The sequence below is a fragment of the Papaver somniferum genome, chromosome 1 (assembly GCF_003573695.1).
Source record: "Papaver somniferum cultivar HN1 chromosome 1, ASM357369v1, whole genome shotgun sequence".
Classification (NCBI taxonomy): domain Eukaryota; kingdom Viridiplantae; phylum Streptophyta; class Magnoliopsida; order Ranunculales; family Papaveraceae; genus Papaver; species Papaver somniferum.
The window spans coordinates 138009649-138028817 of record NC_039358.1 but is presented as its reverse complement, the minus strand read 5'-3'; positions in this window follow the sequence as shown (position 1 = coordinate 138028817).

Here is a 19169-nt window from a genome sequence, read left to right as displayed (position 1 = left end):
AGAATCACGTTTCTACAGAGTTCTGGATTCAAAACCCTAATTTTTACCGAGATGATGATTTACTGCAAATCACATAGGACCGGCTACATGGGATGACGGATTCACCATATAACGCCCAAATGCTCGAATGAGCAAAAATACCAAAGTCTCTTGAGGACCAGTTGGTGAAAGAATGATTAAATGTTGATTTAATCATTTACTGAAATAATGCTCGTGTGAGCAACAAATCATAAAACCTGATGTAGAAAATATGAGGGACCAACCAAGAGGACATGAGACCGGCTCTTGGTGGTCGTGGGACCAGTAGATGGTCGTTTGAGTGAACTTCCAATTGTTTGGAAAGAGTTCGAACCTAATATGAGCAACTGAGCAAATTAGGTTAAAATAATTAAAACATGCGGGACCAGCTGCTTGCAAGCCTCAGGGTCACCCTTGGTCGGTCAAGGGGATGTTCCCGTGTCACCATGATGTTCGTGCTTCAGTCCTGAGAATTTTGATATTTTCTGGTGCACGTTTGAGCAACATTTGGAGAAAATATGAAAAATCCATGGTTTTGCTGAAACTGGGAAAAATACATGAGATGATGAAAATAATAAATAAACAAGGAATCGCAAGGTGTGGGACCGGCCACGGCTAGGGCATGCCCGGACGGCTGACATGCGGTCCCACATGCTTTTCCCAGTTTTATGTGATTTTATGTATTTTTCTCTGATTTATGGGAAATTCCATAAAACTGGAGAGTTTGGCGAAATTAGGGAACTTCCATGAGATGAGAGACATAAATTAAAATATAAAATAGGGAATGGGAGTGCGGGACCGGCAATGGCCGTGGCATGACCGGTCGGCCAATGGGCGCGGGTCCCAAGGCACTCTTCCCAATTTTATGTAATTTTGATGATTTTAGATAATTTTCATAAAATCAAAGGGATTTGTTGAAAACTAAGATATTTTGTTGAAATTAGGGAGTTTACATGAAATCAGAAAACAAAACATCAAATAATAATAAAATAATGGGCGTGTGGGACCAGCTAGGGCATGGCCGGCCGGCTAGAGCCCGGTCCCACAAGTTTTCCTAATTTTTTAATATTTTCCATGATATTAGAGAAAATACATGAAATTAGGTAATTTTAGGGAAAATTCATAAAATCAAGGTGTAGATGGGGAAAAACGATTTGCTGCTTTTTAAGGAATTGAGGAGACGACCGTATGGAGGAGACTCCTCGAACCGAGCGAAATGTTAAACCTCACACAGATGCACCGCTGCAAAGGGGGTGCTTTAGATTCGAGAGATCAATCTGTAGTACTCCGGCCTAAATCAAGACAATGACCATTCCAGAGTAAATTCGGTCACAAGAGAGGATGGGTTGATCTGTAGGAGGGAAGCTGAGAAATGTGTGGAATCAATGGTAATCAAAGATTCTGGGTGTGTGAATTCTGAATACGATAAGCTCTGAGTGATTGAAATTGCTCAATTGAGAGTAGTTGCTCAATTGATGAGTTGATGATCTCGTGTTGTCAGTTTGACGTGAGATTGATGATGATGATTCAATCATGATTCAGAGACTTATTTATATTGCTGGAATTGTAGACACCATGATTCCATGAAGTGTGACAGTTGATGGAATCAAGGAGTGGGGAAGTGGAGATCGTGTTTGAAACCAGTTGCTCAACGTGTGGAGACTTGGTCGATTTTCCACCCACTACCTCGTGAATTCCTTCAACTGATTGCACGACTTTCTCACATTTCATCGTGTGTTTGAACATATGTGTCGTAGACAGCCAGACCAAAACCCTAAGTGATATCCCCCCAAGTGACACGATTGACGTCTCGTGGTTTGTTAGTTAATTGATGACTTCGTGGTTTGATGGGACTATGAGTCCATGTAGTCTTTGAGTTGAACATGATGTTCTGAAACTCGTGAATTGAACATGTCATGAGACAAAGGTATAGTTATTACGATGAAGTGAGCAAGTATTGCTCATTCGATGGATCGTTGAATATTGATTGTTGAACCAATATTCCTTGGTTTGAACAAATATTTATCATCTGAGCAAGTGTTGCTCATGTGATGAATTGTTTAATATTTGGTCGTCTGAGCATGTGTTGATCGTCTGATGAATTATTGGCAGCGTACCAAAAATATCAATTAGAATACTGGTCGTTGAACCGAGCATAATTAATAAAATTAATGAACATGAGGTCGTCATAAATTATTAAGGTTAGAATCTGGAATGATGATCCTTGGATTCAGAAACCCTAATTTGATCAATTGATGATCAATTCATGGTTCGTCAGAATTTCAACCATGGGACGAAGGAGGGAGCGATTACATGGGACCGTGGATCAACCATGTAGTTTCCATATGCTCACGTGAGCAAATACGAAGAACTCCTGAAGAGTTGACGATTTGTTGGTGAAAGAATGATTAAATGATGGTTTAATCATTTATTCGAAAATGCTCGTCTGAGCCTTAGGTGAGAAAACCTAATTAATTATGACAAGGCGAGGGACCGACCATGGAGTCATAAAACCGGCCCTGGGTTGTCCCATAACCGCCTGACGATCACTTCATGAAAATCCAAAGTGTTTGGGAGAGTTTTGGACCTAATACGAGCAATTGTGCAAATTAGGTCAAAACTGTGAAAATTGATGGGACCGGCTTCCGTGAGCCAAAGAGCCAATCTTGGTCTGTCAAGATAGTGTGCTCGTGTCCCCAAGGCGTCCGCGTATCAGTCCTGAGAATTTCGATATTTTCTGGCGTGCAATTGAGCATCCATTCGAGAAAATATGCCAAAATTAGGGTTTCGACGAAACTGAGAAAAACACCATGAGATGATGAAAAATAATTATAAAATAAGGAATTAGGAGGCGTGGGACCGCAGTGGTCAAGGAATGGTCGTCCGGTCGTGACCACGGTCCCGTGGTGCCTTTTCCTTAATTTTATAATATTTTGATGATTTTATGAAAAAATTCATGAATTTTGAGAAATTTGATGAATTTAGGGAGTTTCCATGAATTGAAGGAGTTTTCATGAGTTCAAGGAGGCAAAAAATATTAAAATAATAAAAACAAGGGCGTGTGGGACCGTGGAAGGCATGGCCGCCGGCTAGGGCCCGGTCCCACGAGTTTCCCTATTTTTTAATATTTTTAAGTACTTTGATGATTTGAGAGACTTTTTCCTAATTTGAGAGAAATACCATGAAATCAAAGAATTTGATGAATTCAAGGAAAACTAATAATAATAAAATAAGAAAGCAAAGGGGCGTGTGGGACCGGCTAGGGCATGGCCTGCCAGCCAAGGCACGGTCCCACAAGTTTTTATAATTTATTTTATTTTATTATTATTTGATGATTTGTGCGAAAATACCATGAAATCAAGGAATTTTTTCATGAAATTAGAGAAATAATAATAATAATAATAATAATAATAATATTATTAAAATAATAATAATAAGGAACCGTGGGTGTGGGGACGGTTGGGACCAAGGCATGGCCGGTCGGCCAATGGTCACGCCCCACACTCCTTTCCTTAATTTTATATTATTTTTTATGGATTTATGGAAGTACCATGAAACCGAGGAGTTTCCTCGAGACGAAGGAAATTTGATAAAATGAGAGAATTTTCATCAAATCATGAAAAATAATAAAAATGCATTAAAAATATAAAACTGGCGTGGGATTGACCACGACACGGTCGGTTGGTCGTGTGTCCGTGCTCCCAGCACCCTGGTCAATATTTTTAATTATTTATTATTTTCTTCTTTATTTTGCATAGGTTCATCGTTTCGTTATATTTTTGAAATACTCGTTCGTGTGGTGACTGTTAGTGTATCGTCGTTGGATACACCTTCACCATTTGAATCGGGGCTTACTTAGAGGTAGCTCAGACTCCCGGTTGTTGATTATTTATTACTAATTATGGAATCCAGTGGAGAACAATTCACAAAACTGAGTAATAAAATGTTTATTATTAATTCATAGGATCAGCTGAGGATTCGACTACGAATTCAGAATAATAAAGTGAGCATTATCATTCCATGGGATCGTAGATTCGACCATAGAATCAGAGTAATTAAGATTTATCTATTACCATTTATGAGACCAGTTGTGGATTCGATCATGAAATCGGTGTAATGAGATAGTATAGTTATTGATATTCTATGAGATCAAGTCGTGGATTCGATCATAGAATCAGAACAATTGTTATTTCCATTCCATGGGACCAGTCGTGGATTCGACCATGGAATAGGAGCAATTGTAATTAGGAATAATTAACTTTGTGGCTCTATACTAGCAGCGCAAGCTGTGTAGGAGCATTAATTATCTCGATACGAGCTTGTCGGTAGGTCATATCCTTTATATAGTCAGGGTAAACTTGTTGTTTGTTCCTGAAGATGTTATCGGTCTATACTAGCAGAGCAAGCTGTCTAGGAGCCGTCCATCACGTGATTCTATATAGAAATAATCACTGAAAGTATTCAGTATTCATGAGATATGCCGTTGTCCAGTTGTGAGACTACATATCCACATGTACTCTGAGAGAAGGTACTCTCCGTTGAGAATTCGATGAGAGACCCGTGTCTCGATACTCACGTCTGATTGCTGAATCAGAGCTTCGTATAATTATGAGTTTACGAATTTAGCCTTTGTCGAAAATCCACCATCTACATTAAGTCCCCTGCTTACTGAGGAAAACTGTGTTCCTCAGTCAGCATTAAATGGTGATTTTCCGGCCTGTAGTTGCAGGAAATCCTACACTACACCCCTCATATGATTTCATTATTAATCAACTCATTTTTAGGTTTACACTCTTAATTTTATTGATCAATATTTGAATGTTCTTACAAAAAAAGATAAAGAAATAAAGAATGACCTCTACTCTAGACTTTGTCTCTCCTATTTACTTGTTTGTTACTCAAAAAAAGATCTCTCTCTCTCTCTTTGCAACTCGAACGACTATTTATAAGGAAATACATAGTGGATGACAGCTAATCTGTCCTTTATTTCGGGTATGGTCTGCGACATTCTCGCAACCTTACAAATGTTAATTTCGCAAACTCTCTAATTTTCGCAGGACTATCATATCTTTCTAGTGATCTTAGCTGACGTCATTTATTTTATCATTTCTGAAATTGTTCTGCGACGCTGTTGTGCTGTGTCATTGATAATTTCGCTAAAATTGTCATTGCGAGATTCTGATCCTACATCTTTCCTATTCTAATATCTTCTCTGCACAGTAGAGAATTATGTGAGAAATGCCGCAGCTGTTCATCGTTTCATATTCTGGATTTATCACACGTATTCTTTCTTCCATTTGTTTCTTGACACGTCTTCTGTAACCGCTACTTTTCAACCGCTCACGTCTCTTCGTCTTAATGGTGTTTATTTCTTCGAGTAAAAAAAAATCTCCTTTATATACTCTTCTTACTCTTCTTTCCACTTTTCTTTATACTTTCTCTTCTATTTTTATTCTCTCATCTCTGCAACTCTGCTATTCTTCTGCAAGTTCTGCTGCTGTAATTTTTTCCTCCTTCAATCCTCTTACTTTTTATTCATTCCCATACTCTATATTCAAACATGGCTCCAAGTGGTCATAGATATGAGAAGAATTTACAAGATGTCCAAAAAGATCTTGCTGATAAAGGTTTCACACTCTCCACCATTCCTGGTGAAAATGCCAAATCAATTCTTTCTGTCAAACTTTTCTCTGATCAGTATTGTGATGATCAATCAATCATAATTTCGCTAGGTCAGATTCTCGCAGGTCTCCCTATTCCTCTTTATAACCCAGATCTTCCTTTATTTTATGAAATTCTCGCTCACTCGGGATTTTCGCGAGCTATCTTCCAACTGAGTGGGGACTGCATCCGTCTGATGCTAGAGTTCGCTAATCGTGGTGCTGGTAGAGGATCTCTGTACTCCAAAGAACTTAGGGATCCTAAATTCGCAAACCTAGAGATAGTTGCTGAGAAATACACAGTAGCGAATTTCTTTGAGAACTATGAACTTATCTCCATGAAGAAAGAGAATACTCGCTAGGGTATTCGCTTAAAAAGGAAAGATAATATTGACGAAGCCAAAATTCTCATGCAAGATATTGACTGGCATTCTGGTAAGAACACAACTCCTCGCCAATCCAAAGATGATAAATGGTGTGTTTTTCCTTTAATGCTAAAAGGACCCTACATTGCTGGGTCAAATGTTCTTCCTGCGAATCTCGCTGCTTATCAACCTTGGGTTTTCTCTTGGCCTGAAAAGAAGAAAGAGGTATGTTTCTTCCCATTTAACTCACTTTATATTTCTTTATTGATTTTTATTATTCTGTTCGCTAACTCTTGCGACATTCCGTAGATCCAAAAACTGAAAGATAGTTATAACAGGACTGGGAAATCTAGTACTCTGTTAGCTCTTCGCTCATACACAGATGAGTTAAGAAATTTTCTCTTATGATTTTAAATTTTCTTCAATTTTCTCTTACGATTTTAAACAGTATACTGTTACTTCCATGCTTCCATTTCTTATTCTATATGTGTGGGAAGATTATTGCTGAAGTAGAAGAATCTGCCGATGTTGCGAAGATTGGTGATAAAGGTAAAGGTGCTCTTCGCAGGGAAAAATCAACTGGTCCTCCTCCAAAGAAAAGGAAAGTTCGTTCTTCTTCTCCTTCAAATATTCCTCCTCACGAAAATTCCGAAAGTGACAAGGGTGATGAGGACAACGATGATCTTGCTGCAAGTGAAGATTCTCCACCTGAATCTTCTATGGCTAAGCTTTCTGGCCTCTTTTATGATTCTCTACAAGGAATGGGAGATAGACAATTCGCAAATACCTGCACAGCTCTCGCTACCCTTTGCGATGTCCCTTTATTGGATGGTGATAGCTCTCTTCGTGGAGTTTCTAGATCAGTGACTCCCGACTTCTTGCATTCTCTCAATAGTATGGTAAACTTTTATTCTTTTACTTCTTCATTGTTATAACTCAAAATTTCTTTCTATATTAATATTTTTTATATTTTTTCGCAGGCTGGAAAAGCTTCTTTTACTGTTGTCTCAGATCTAGAGAGAAGACGCGAAAATCTTGAAAAGAAGAATCTTCAATTTCGCAAAAAGAATGAAGAATTGGAAGTTGAAGTTAAAGGTCTTCGCGAGAAAAATAGACAATTAGAAATTGATTCTTCTTCGTATAAGAACAAAATCTCTAGTCTTCAGCAAGCTAATAATCAGCTTTACGGTATGTTACTTTCCTCTTTTCCGTTTATTCATTCATCCTGTTGTTTTATCTTATTTAAATGGTCCTTTTTGCAGACATTTATGGTCTTTCTGATGAAGCTACCCTTCTTCGTTCATTTCCTAATGCCTTGGATAATGATACCCTTCTTGGGCGTCTTAACAATTCCTTATATAGCTTCTCAAATGATAGAATTTCATCTCTTTCTCTAAATGAGCTTAGATATAAATTTTGCCTCTTAGAAATTGATCATAGATCTAGTTTAGGCTTAACCAACCGATTTAAGCGTCTCTTTCTTGATTCTAAAGAGAAAACCAATGAGTTAAGAACCAAAATTAGCGGTCTCATAGATGATAAGGATCGCATCTCTGATCAAGGTGCCAAGGCTTTGGAGAAATTCCAAGAGGCTCTTCTTGAAGTTCAACTTGAACGAGATGAAGCTAACCGCACGAATATGGAACTCTGCGAAAGGGAAAATCAAATTCGTTCTCGTCTTCTTATAAGTAGTGAGGATGAATTTGTCTGGGCTGCGAAAATCTTAGATGATGCTAGAAAAGATTTAGGTGTAAATGTTAGTCTCTAAGTTGAGCATATAGCCTTGATTAGAGATATGATTTCTGACAGAGAAGGTTACTAACTGCTCTTCTTTACTAATCTTTTGCTTCTTATGAATTCTCATCAAGTTAATAATTTATTGTCTTTTGTTCGCAGATTCTGAAAATAGATATCGTGAAAAGATTGAAGAACTTGAAGATGAAAAGGAGGAACTCGCAAAGAATCTTTATTCTCGCAACGACAAGTATTCTAGATTAAAGAATCAAATCAAGATCACTGTTGTGAATTTTAAGAATGATGCTATGCATTTTCGCAATCAAACTATCCAAATGGTTTGTGACGATCATAATATCCCACATTCTGATTATCCTTGTCTCTTGGAATAAATCCCACAGAATACTCCCAGTTTGATTATCTCTGATAGCGAAGCTGACGATGAAGAATCTGATAGTGATGGAAATTCTGATGGTGATGAAGATTCTGACGCAGACGAAGAAGGGAACAAGTTTGATGAAGATAATGAAGGATTAACTAAGAAGTAGTCTTTATTTCTTTCTTTGATTCTTTGTTATACTTGTACATTTATTTATTCTTTCTGTATATTTGTGTTTCTTTCATTTTGACCTGTATTAATTAAAACAATTCTTCTTTGCAATACAGTTAATCAATATAATCATTAATTCTTCAATCTTGAATCTTTGAGTAAATCTCTCATATGGAGACAAATAAAATTTTCTAATTTCATACATTCCCATACTTGCCTCTGTTATTTGAATCCAAATGAGAGATTTCATAAAAAAATTCTTATTGTATAACTTCGCAATCTTATGCGAAGTGAATTTTGTTTCTTTTCAAAATCTCACTCCCGTGTGGTCTTATTTTGCCTTCCTAATTAAAGGTCTTATTATGCCACCTCTTGTCATTGCGACAAAATCGCAGGACGTCCTTGCACTTTCATGCAAAAACCCATTGATCTTGCCTTAACTTTTTCTTTTGTATTATGGCCTCTTCAGGAATGTTGCGACAATATGACAGGCCTAAATATTCTTGCGAAAATGAAGCCCCATGACATTGTCGTCTTGCAACGAAATCGCAGGACGTATTCGCACTTTCATGTGAAAACCCATTGATCTCGTCTTATCCTTTTCTTTTGTATTATTGTCTCTTCAGGATTGTTGCACAAATATGACAAGCCTTAATATCCTTGCGAATAAAAAGCCTCATGACATTTGCGTCTTAAGACACTTATCAGCTCTCTAATGGAGGGTGCCTCCCTTATCTCCCCCCTGGTTGCCTCTTCAAGGAGGCGTACTTCTACCATACAAGGTTAGCTCCTCCCATCCATTCTTAACAACAACCAGTTGTTTTCGCAGCCTCTTATACCTTTTACCTATAGGGCTTATGGTTACGAGACTGCACCCTAAGTGGGGTTTTCTTCAGGCCGAGTGCAGTATAAGGCAAGACTTGTCAAGAATGGCAAAGTACGCTTCAAACGTCTCTGGAACTCTTGACTCAACCGTGTACCTCGGCGCCTTGATCAGATCTCCACTCCTTGGGAGAGTCCTTATTACCTTAGTCGCCCAACCTAAGTCATATGCTTAAGCTGAGAATCCAAGGTGCCTCTCCCGTATGGGCTTTATTGACCCCAAATCTCCATGACTCAGGTTCCGGTGGCGGTGTAGCCTTTCCCTGAGTCATGCAATAGGTACCCCATTATATGACGTACTTTAGGTCTTACATTTGCCTCTTGCGAAATTGTATTCGCGAACTAGGGTGTACGCCATAAAGGTTCGCCTCTTTCTCTTTTGTCATTTTTCTCTAACTACTTTCTGTAAAATTCATTATCTCTGCGAGAGTCTCGCAAATCATCATATTGAATCTGAATTTCGCAATCTCAATTTTGCCATTCAACCAAATGTATTTTTGAGAATTTTGCTTATTGCGAGAGTATCGCAACAACTTAATCATTCATACATTTCTTGTTTTTATTACCTTTGTCATCCTCTGCTTCTTTATTATTTTCTTCTACTGCTTCCTTAGTGGTGGTATGTTCATTATTTTTATCCTGAGCTAGCATTAGTTTCGCAACATCTCTTCTCCTTTCCTTTCGATTGTATCCACCGTCAACCTCTCACTTCTTTGTGTATCTTTGATTTTGTGTCGCAAATTCTCCTTCTTGTTTGCTCTTCCTTCGCAAGATTCTATCTCAGTTTCGTAACACCTCTTTCCTTCAACCCAATCTCCCTTTATGATTCCTACACCACTGTGGTGAGGGAATTTGATGCACTGGTGAAAAGTTGAAGCTACACCTAGAATCCCATGTAGCTAAGGTCGACCAATTAATGCATTGTAGGGTGATTCTACATCAACGACACAGAATAAGATTTCAGAAGATATTCCTTTCAATGGAGTTCGCATAGTAACCTCCCTTTTAGGCTTGTTAGCAGTACCATTAAAACCATATATCTTATATGTTGATGGTATAAGATCATCATCTCTTCCACCCATGGTTTTATAAGTATGATCAAATAAGATGTTCACAGAGCTTCCAGTATCGATTAGAATTCTATTGATTGCCCATGAATCTTCAGCTTCATCATCCTCATCTTATTTCGGTTTTGGATTAATTTCTAATTTTACTACCAATGGATTGTCATGCACCTCTTCTCCTTCGGGAATTTCTTCTTCGCGATATTCTTCATTAGGATTTGATATTTCTTCTTGAATATTGTTTCCAGCATTGATTGTGGGTGAGTTTCGCCTCATTTCTCTTCTAATCGATCTCGAATATGATTTTGTAATACTTCTCGATCTTCTATTCTGTAGTCTTATATTCTCCATCCTTAATTCGTGATTTTGCCTTGTTAAATTTGAACGTTCTTCTGCCTCAGCTCTTCTTTCTTCATGTTTTCTTCGTCTCAACGTTTCTAACGCTCCAATTTCCTCATCTCCATGAATTATTCCTTCATCTTCTTCTTGATTTCTCTCTTCCTGTCTACAATTTCTGTTTTGTTGCTCTTCTTCTATTTCTTCTGCCGAATTTGATTGCCAAGTGTGTATGCTCACCCTATCATAATTTGTATTCCTCCCTGGAACTAGTGTTTTTTGAATTGGTGGTTGAATTTGATTTTCTCTATTACTTCTCATTCTAGTAGATTCTCCCATTTCACTTCTTTCTCTTCCAGCAATTCTTTTGCTTCTTCTAACAGTAGTCGGTTGTTCGGATGTATTTCTTCTTCTAGCCATTTCTTCAATGTTAACAATATTGCAAGAAATTATGTAAAATTCTTAATCAATCACTCTAAATTTTCACAAATCTCAATATCAATCTTCAGCTTTTTCTAAAATAATCTTCAACACTTCCCTGTTTCTAGCACCATTATGTGGTTGCAGGAAATCCTACACTACACCCCTCATATGATTTCATTATTAATCAACTCATTTTTAGGTTTACACTCTTAATTTTATTGATCAATCTTTGAATGTTCTTACAAGAAAAAATCAAGAAATCAAGAATGACCTCTGCTCTAGACTTTCTCTCTCCTATTTACTTGTTTCTTACTCAAAAAAGATCTCTCTCTCTCTCTCTCTATTTGCAACTCGAACGACTATTTATAAGGAAATACATAGTGGATGGCAGCTAATCTGTCCTTTATTTTCGGGTATGGTCTGCGATATTCTCGCAACCTTACAAATGTTAATTTTGCAAACTCTCTAATTTTCGCAGGACTATCATATCTTTCTCGTGATCTTAGCTGTCGTCATTTATTTTATCATTTCTGAAATTGTTTTGCGACGCTGTTGTGCTGTGTCATTGATAATTTCGCTAAAACATTGTCATAAGACGTGTCAAGAAACAAATGGAAGAAAGAATATGTGTGATAAATGCAGAATATGAAACGATGAACAGCTGCGACATTTCTCACATCATTCTCTACTTTGCAGAGAAGATATGAGAAGAGGCAAGATGTAGGATCAGAATCTCGCAATGACAATGTTTTAGCGAAATTATCAATGACACAGCACAACAGCGTCGCAGAAAAATTTCAGAAATGATAAAATAAATGACGTCAGCTAAGATCACGAGAAAGATATGATAGTCCTGCGAAAATTAGAGAGTTTGCGAAATTAACATTTGTAAGGTTGCGAGAATGTCGCAGACCATACCCGAAAATAAAGGACAGATTAGCTGTCATCTACTATGTATTTCCTTATAAATATTCGTTGGAGTTGCAAAGAGAGAGAGATCTTTTTTGAGTAAGAAACAAGTAAATAGGAGAGAGAAAGTCTAGAGCAGAGGTCATTCTTGATTTCTTTATCTTTTCTTGTAAGAACATTCAAAGATTGATCAATAAAATTAAGAGTGTAAACCTAAAAATGAGTTGATTAATAATGAAATCATATGAGGGGTGTAGTGTAGGATTTCCTGCAACTACACGGCCATAAATAATAATACCAGTAATTGAACTTAGTCGTAAGTTGAGACGTTACCGGATTTAAAGAGCATGAGCAAACCACGACTTGATGAAGGCTTCAATGTCATGATTGGAGCGTCTTTTGATGAACATAAATTGGTGTTGAACCGCTGGTTTGGACGAAGAGTCCGTGGTCGGTTAGGATTCGCGGGTCGGGCCCAATAAGGAAATCCTTAGAAAATTAGGTTTTGGAAATAAAATTGATATAAAAGGAATTAATCCTTTTCTTTTTTTTATTTTCCCACAACCGACCAGTGCTTCATCACCTCTCCACCACCTTTAGGCTAGCAGCATGGGGAAGAAAAAAAATTCTCCGGCGCTCCACCGTCTGCCGCCGTCCGATCACCGACCGACCAGATTCCGGCCGACGCCGACCAGGTAAGCGCCGAATTTTTTTTTTTTGTTTTTTTTCAGATGTTATGACCTTCATGAGTGGTTCATGTTTTGATCATGATGAAGTTATATACATGTGTGTATATTAGTGTGAGTTTTATGAAAAACCCTTGTTTTCGAAAACGTATGTTCGTTCGATCGTTAGTTTTGTAAACTAACTATAATCCCTGATTTAGGAGATATTTTTTTTAGTATATAACCTAGGTTCAGTGATAAAACTTAGTTTATGAGCTTTCATGTGTACCAAGGTTCTATCTTAAAAGAAGTGAATTTTCATGAAATCGGAATAATCCTTCGTTTTAAAGACAAATAACGATGACACGAAGGAAAATATGTATGATGAACTTGTGTCCAGTGATAAAATTTTGCTTATGAGCTTTCATGTAAATACAAAACTTTATCATATGTATGAGATGTGAGCTTTCACAATATTTTTTGAAATAAACCTTCGTTTTAAAGACAAATAACGACGATACGAAGGAAAATAAAGTTTTTTTTTTTATATATATGCAGCCGTGACATATATTGTGTAAAATATGATGGTATATTTTATTTGCATGAATTTTTTTCATTAGATAAAATTCTTGAGAATTTATGTATACAAGTTGCATTAATTGCTGCTTTTTTCGAAAAATCAAAGCGTGGGTTTTGAGGAACCTTCGAAGATAGACAATATATTTATGATAAATTTTTTATTGTTGTAAACTTCATAGGTCAGTTGTGTGAATGTTCACATTATGAAAATTGTGTCCGTGATTTCATGAAAAATCAGTTTCGGAAATTAAATAAAGTTTCGTTCGTTTTTGCAGTTTTTGAAGAGACGAACGATTTTGGGGTGTTAACTCTAGCATTACTATCACTATTGTTAGTGGAAGTATAAAAGGTAAGAGTTAAGAGTTACCATTTTTGCTTGTACTTTCTTGATTTATATCTGGACGGCATACTGAAGTAGAATGTAGTGTGAACCTTTTCATCTACTTAGCAAAGATTTCCAATTCCCAAGCTGACGACGCCTCGAGGGAAGAGATGTGCATTGATGATGGTATCTCCAGAGATGATACATGCATGGATGAAACTTCCGTTGGGGGAGACGAAGACGAAATCCCTGGAATTAAGAATGTCCCGAACATAGATGATGCATTCTTTGAAAAAGATATCCCAGGAGCTGAGAAACATTTGAAATCCCCAGTGTATCGTCTTTTGATAAATCCCAGAACTGTTACTCAGAAGAAATTGGTGACTCCTAAGACAGTGATTCGATTTTGTCTTGAACGAGGGGTCTTCGCCATATCAATCATAGAGTTTAAGCTTTCTTGACGACCTTTGGAGAAATTTGCCGGCTGGGCGAGGCATATGTTGGGTTTTCCTCATGTGAGGACTATGCTCGACCAGGCGCAGGTGACGAGAGTTATTCAAGCTTCTGGAGAGTTACATACCGAAGACGTTGTCGCTCTATACTAGCAGACATGCTGTCTAGAAGCCGCCCAATCTTTCGATTCTATAAAGTATGAGATGTGTCGTGGCCTCAGCTGAGAGACTACACATCTACATCTTCTCTGAGAGACTTTCTCCATCAGAGGTGGCATGAGCTTTCATGCACAGAGACATGAGTCTCGATATTCATCCGATTGCCGGATCCGGAGTAATTACTGAAATTGCTCAGTATTCATGAGATGTGTCATGGCCTCAGCTGAGAGACTACACATCTACATGTACTCTGAGAGACAACCTTCTCAGTCAGAGATTTTATGGCATGAGCTTTCATGCTTTGATAAGAGACATGAGCCTCAATACTCATCCGGTTGCCGAATCTGGAGTATAGTTTTACAATTCTACCCTTTGTCGAAAATCCACCATCTACATTAAGTCCCCTGCTTACTGAGGAATAGTCATGCTCCTCAGTCAGCATTGAATGGTGATTTTCCAGGTACATACAAGAATAAGTAATTGAACTTAGTCATAAGATAAGATATTACCGGATTTCGACTGAATGAGCAAACCATGGTTTGAGCGGAAACCTCTGTGGCATAATAGAACATCATCCAGTGAACATGCAGAACCGCTGACTCGATGGTGGAACCTTGGTTGGTTTAGGATTCATGGGCCGGGCCCAGAAGGAAATCCTTATGGAATTAGGTTTTGGAAATAAAATTAGGTATAAAAGGGAATTAATCCCTTTTTTTTTAATCTGTACCACACGTCCACCACCTTCTTCATCTCCTTCACGTCCGAGCTCAGCAGGAGCGAGAAAAAAATTCCGCCGGAAATCGACGCCGTCCGATCATCGCCAGTCAATTTCCGGCCGGCGCCGTCAGGTGCGTTAATTTTTTTTTTTCAAAGTTTGCTGATTTCATGAGGTGTTCATGTTAAAATTCTATACATGTGTATATGTTGATGTGAGTTTTGTAGAAAAACCCTTGTTTTATCAAACGTATGTTCGTTCGATCTTTAGTTTTGAAAACTAATAAAAATCCCTGATTTATGAGAGATTTCTTTATATATGTGGACTTAGGTCCAGTGATAAAACTTAGTGTATGAGCTTTCATGTGAACCAAGATTTTACCTTAATAGATGTGAGCATTCACAAAACCGAAATAAACTCCGTTTTAAAGGATAATGCTCGTTCGAGGAAAATAGACATATATATTTTTATGGATGTAAATTTATGTCGAGTGATAAAACTTTATTTATGAGCTTTCATGAGAATTAGTATTTTATCACAATAGGTGTGAGCTTTCACAAAACTAGCATAAACCTTCGTTTTTTAATAAAACGCTAATACGAAGGAAAATAGATTTTTTTTTTTTTAATATATATGTAGCCGTGACATATTTTATGTGAAACATGATGACATATTTTATTCACATGGATTTGTTCTTATTAGATAAATTATGAAAATTTATATGAACAAATTGCATTAATTATTGATTTGTAAAATCAAGACATGGGTTTTGAGTAACCTTCTAACTAGACAACTTATTTATGATGAAGTCATGTCTTATTGTAAATTTCATAGTTCAGTTGTGTGAATGTTCACGTTATGAAAATTATGATTTTATGAGAAAATCAATTTTGAAGGTTAATAAAGTTTTGTTCATTACTGCAGGTTTCAAGGAACGAACTAATTTCGTGTGTTAACTCTTGTATTGCAATCACTATTGTTAGTGAAATTGAAAGAAGTAAGAGTTCAAGATTTACCATTTGTAGACATCGGCGTTTTAATTTGCATGATTCCATCATCTTATTGAATTCGCGGATGACTGAAACATTGTGTGGATTTTACAGTAGCTTTGTGAGGATGTCTGATTCTCCAGCCAATGATGCTTCCAGAGATGAAAGGTGTGCAGATGATGATATCTCCATAGAGGAAACATGCATGGATGAGACTTCCGTTGGTGAGGAAGACGAAACACCTGGATTTAAGAATGTCCCAAACATTGATGATGCATTCTTTGAAGTTCCGGAGCCCGAAAATCGTCTTAAGTCCCCGGTATATCGCCTTATGATCAATCCCAGGACGGTCACTCAAAATAAATTGGTGACTCCTCGTGCTGCTTTTCGGTTCTGTCTTGAACGAGGACTACTCCAGGCTTCAATGATTGAATTCAAGCTTTCTCGACGCCCCTTAGAGAAGTTCTCGGGATGGTCTAGACACATGCTAGGATTTCCTCGTGTTAGAGCTATGCTGGATAGAGCACAAATTACCAGGGTCGTTCAAACATCTGGAGATTTGTATATCTTTCATGACGCACGAGGTATTGTAGCTCTTCTTGCTCGCTGGTGCATCCCAACTCACACGTTTATATGCAGCTAGGGAGAGTTCACTATTACCTTAGAAGATGTAGTTGCTTTATTGCATCTTCCAAATACAGGTAACTTTCCTGAAGAACTTTGGACAGCGGAAGAGAAAGCAGTTTCCAAAACCTTAACAGATGAGATGAAGAGAATCAACAAGGTTTTTGGTAAAGGTTGTTACGCTCATTGGTTGACACATTGGTGGCCACGAGACGTCCCTCTTGATGAACCCGACGATATGTTGTCTATTGCTACTTTCTTGTGCTTATGGTTGTCTAGGGATGTGTTTGAAGATGCTGGTACCTTGTTGAAGCCGTTTGTAATTCCTTTCGCTATTAAGCTGGATCAAGGTGAACAACTTCCACTAGGTAGCTTATTCTTGGGCTCTTTATATTCTAACATGGACTCTTTAGTCGTAGACTCCAGTGTTTCGAACGGCTTCATGAAGATTGAATGCTACGCCAACACGATGTTTCTCCAAGATCTGATGTGGGAGCGTTTCGGAAACTATGCACCCATTCCCCGTAGTGTCTTACAAAGTCTGAACTCTGCTGATGCTCGATGTATCTTCCATGAGAAAGACAACGCTAGGATTATGCGCTGGTCTATGAAGCAAATTCAGTCCAAGACACGCTTCATTGACGTATTAGATGACGAGTCTGATTTCAACTTCCGTCCTTGGGTGGTGGTTCCTCCTCACGTTTCTCAATTGACGACTTTCAATGCTGGAGAAAGTAAGTATTTGAAATCTGGTGCTGATTTGAGCGATGGCGAAAGATCTTTCATGCTGAGTTGCATTCCCGGTCATCTAATATCAACAACGCATAGAGATTTTTCGGTGGAGGAGTATAACATTGACAGAGCCGCCCGTCATATGGGTATGGACCAATGTGTTCCAACCTTCAGAAGGAGAAGACCATCAGTGGAACAACTTAAGACTTGCTTAGATCACAGACATGATGAAGGGAGCTCTTATTGGTTCCCTTGTGCTGATAGAACTACGTATGTGACTCCATGCTACATGGAATTCTGGGATCAGCAGCTTGAGCGTCTTAATGATTATGTGACGTCCGTCCAACCTTTAGTGAAAGATCCTCCTTCTTTTGAGATGAGTGCCTCTCGTCCCAGACTAAGGAATATTTCTGGTGGTGACAAGCGAAAGACATCTCCAGGAGGTTCAACGGTATGTATTCTTTTGCATATTCCTCATACAACTCGTATAATCGTCTTTAATTATCACATCAATTTCTTTTGCAGGAGAGTCGTGCTGTGAGACCTCGAATTGAAGTGAATATTTAAGAGGCGTAGCCAATTGCCCACGGTGGAGAAGGCAGGATCAAGAATTGCAAGTTTTTTCCCAACACCATAAAGTCCCCAGTCGCCTTTTTGGTGAGTCGTTGATATTTTTCCGTTGTGACTTCTTCCATCCGCATTATCAGGATCTCAAAACCAATATTTGTTATTTGGTCACGGGACTTTGCTCCCTCTAGTATTGACGGTCTTCGATTCTCTGTTTGGGCAGACGACTTCTGATTTGAACGTTGAAGAAGAAGTCGCCGTGAGTAATTTCCTTTACCATCAGACATAAATGTTTCATGTGAAAATGCTAAATACTTGATAATATGTCCAGGAGGATGTCGTCATGGAGGAGGAAAGTTCTGATGTTCGATCTTCCTCTGATAATATAGACGAAGGCACTTCCAAAGATTCAGATCCAAATAGAAGTAATGAGCCCCTTGTCGTTAATACGAATAATCATAATTCCTTGAGTACTTCGGAGATCCCCAAAGTGAGTATCTACCATGCATATTCTTAATAGAAGTATGAAAGTGCTGATTTGTGAATGAATGAATGAGAATCCATGTGTATATACGAAAAACTTGGTCGAACTTCGTCTTCAGAAAATTCAAAACCCAGTTTTTTACCAAAAACGCCGTAAAATCTTTATCTGGAGTCGGATTTTCATGAACTGCATATGCATATTCAAGCCCGGAAATTTTCCAAGCTTTATCAAAGAAGATTTTTAAGTTTTGAGCACGTTGAGGGCCTGAAAAAGACGAAATAGTAAACTTCCAGGAGACTTTCAGAACCTTTTCAGATTGTATATTGCCCGATGTTTTGATCACACCTCCTAGATAGTTCGCCCAATTGCCATGAAATTTTGAAATGTTGTATAGGACTTCCATACGAAGAGAATGGTATATAACCCAAATCTAGACTCCACGCCAATTTCTCCAAGTTCGTCATTGAACACAGGGCAGTGTAAAATTTCTTCAGCTGAGTTTCTTTGAAAACGTGTCTCATGACTTTGATGCTACTTGTACACATATTAGATGTATGATAAGGAACTTAGATGATGTTAGTTCACTTACTATCTTAATTTTATGATTGTATTGGATTTCTCCCCTTGAATCATTCTAATCCCATGTAATCTTCGCATTAGGTGCCTAACAACGAAGTTGGGAATCATGAATCCAGTAATGATGGTTTGGGCAATCTAGGAGTTGTTGATGACAATACTTCCATATATGTGCCTCAAGATGATGAAGTGCTGGTCGTTGATGTCGTGGAGGTAGAAGAAACTCCAATTGTGCCTCAGACGGTGGAACCCGAACTTGAAATAGCAGAAGCTACTTCCTCTGAAATCGTCTCTATGATTATCGATGCTGCTCTAGTAGCTGAGAACCAGATGATAGTGCACGAGTATACTACTGCAGAGATTT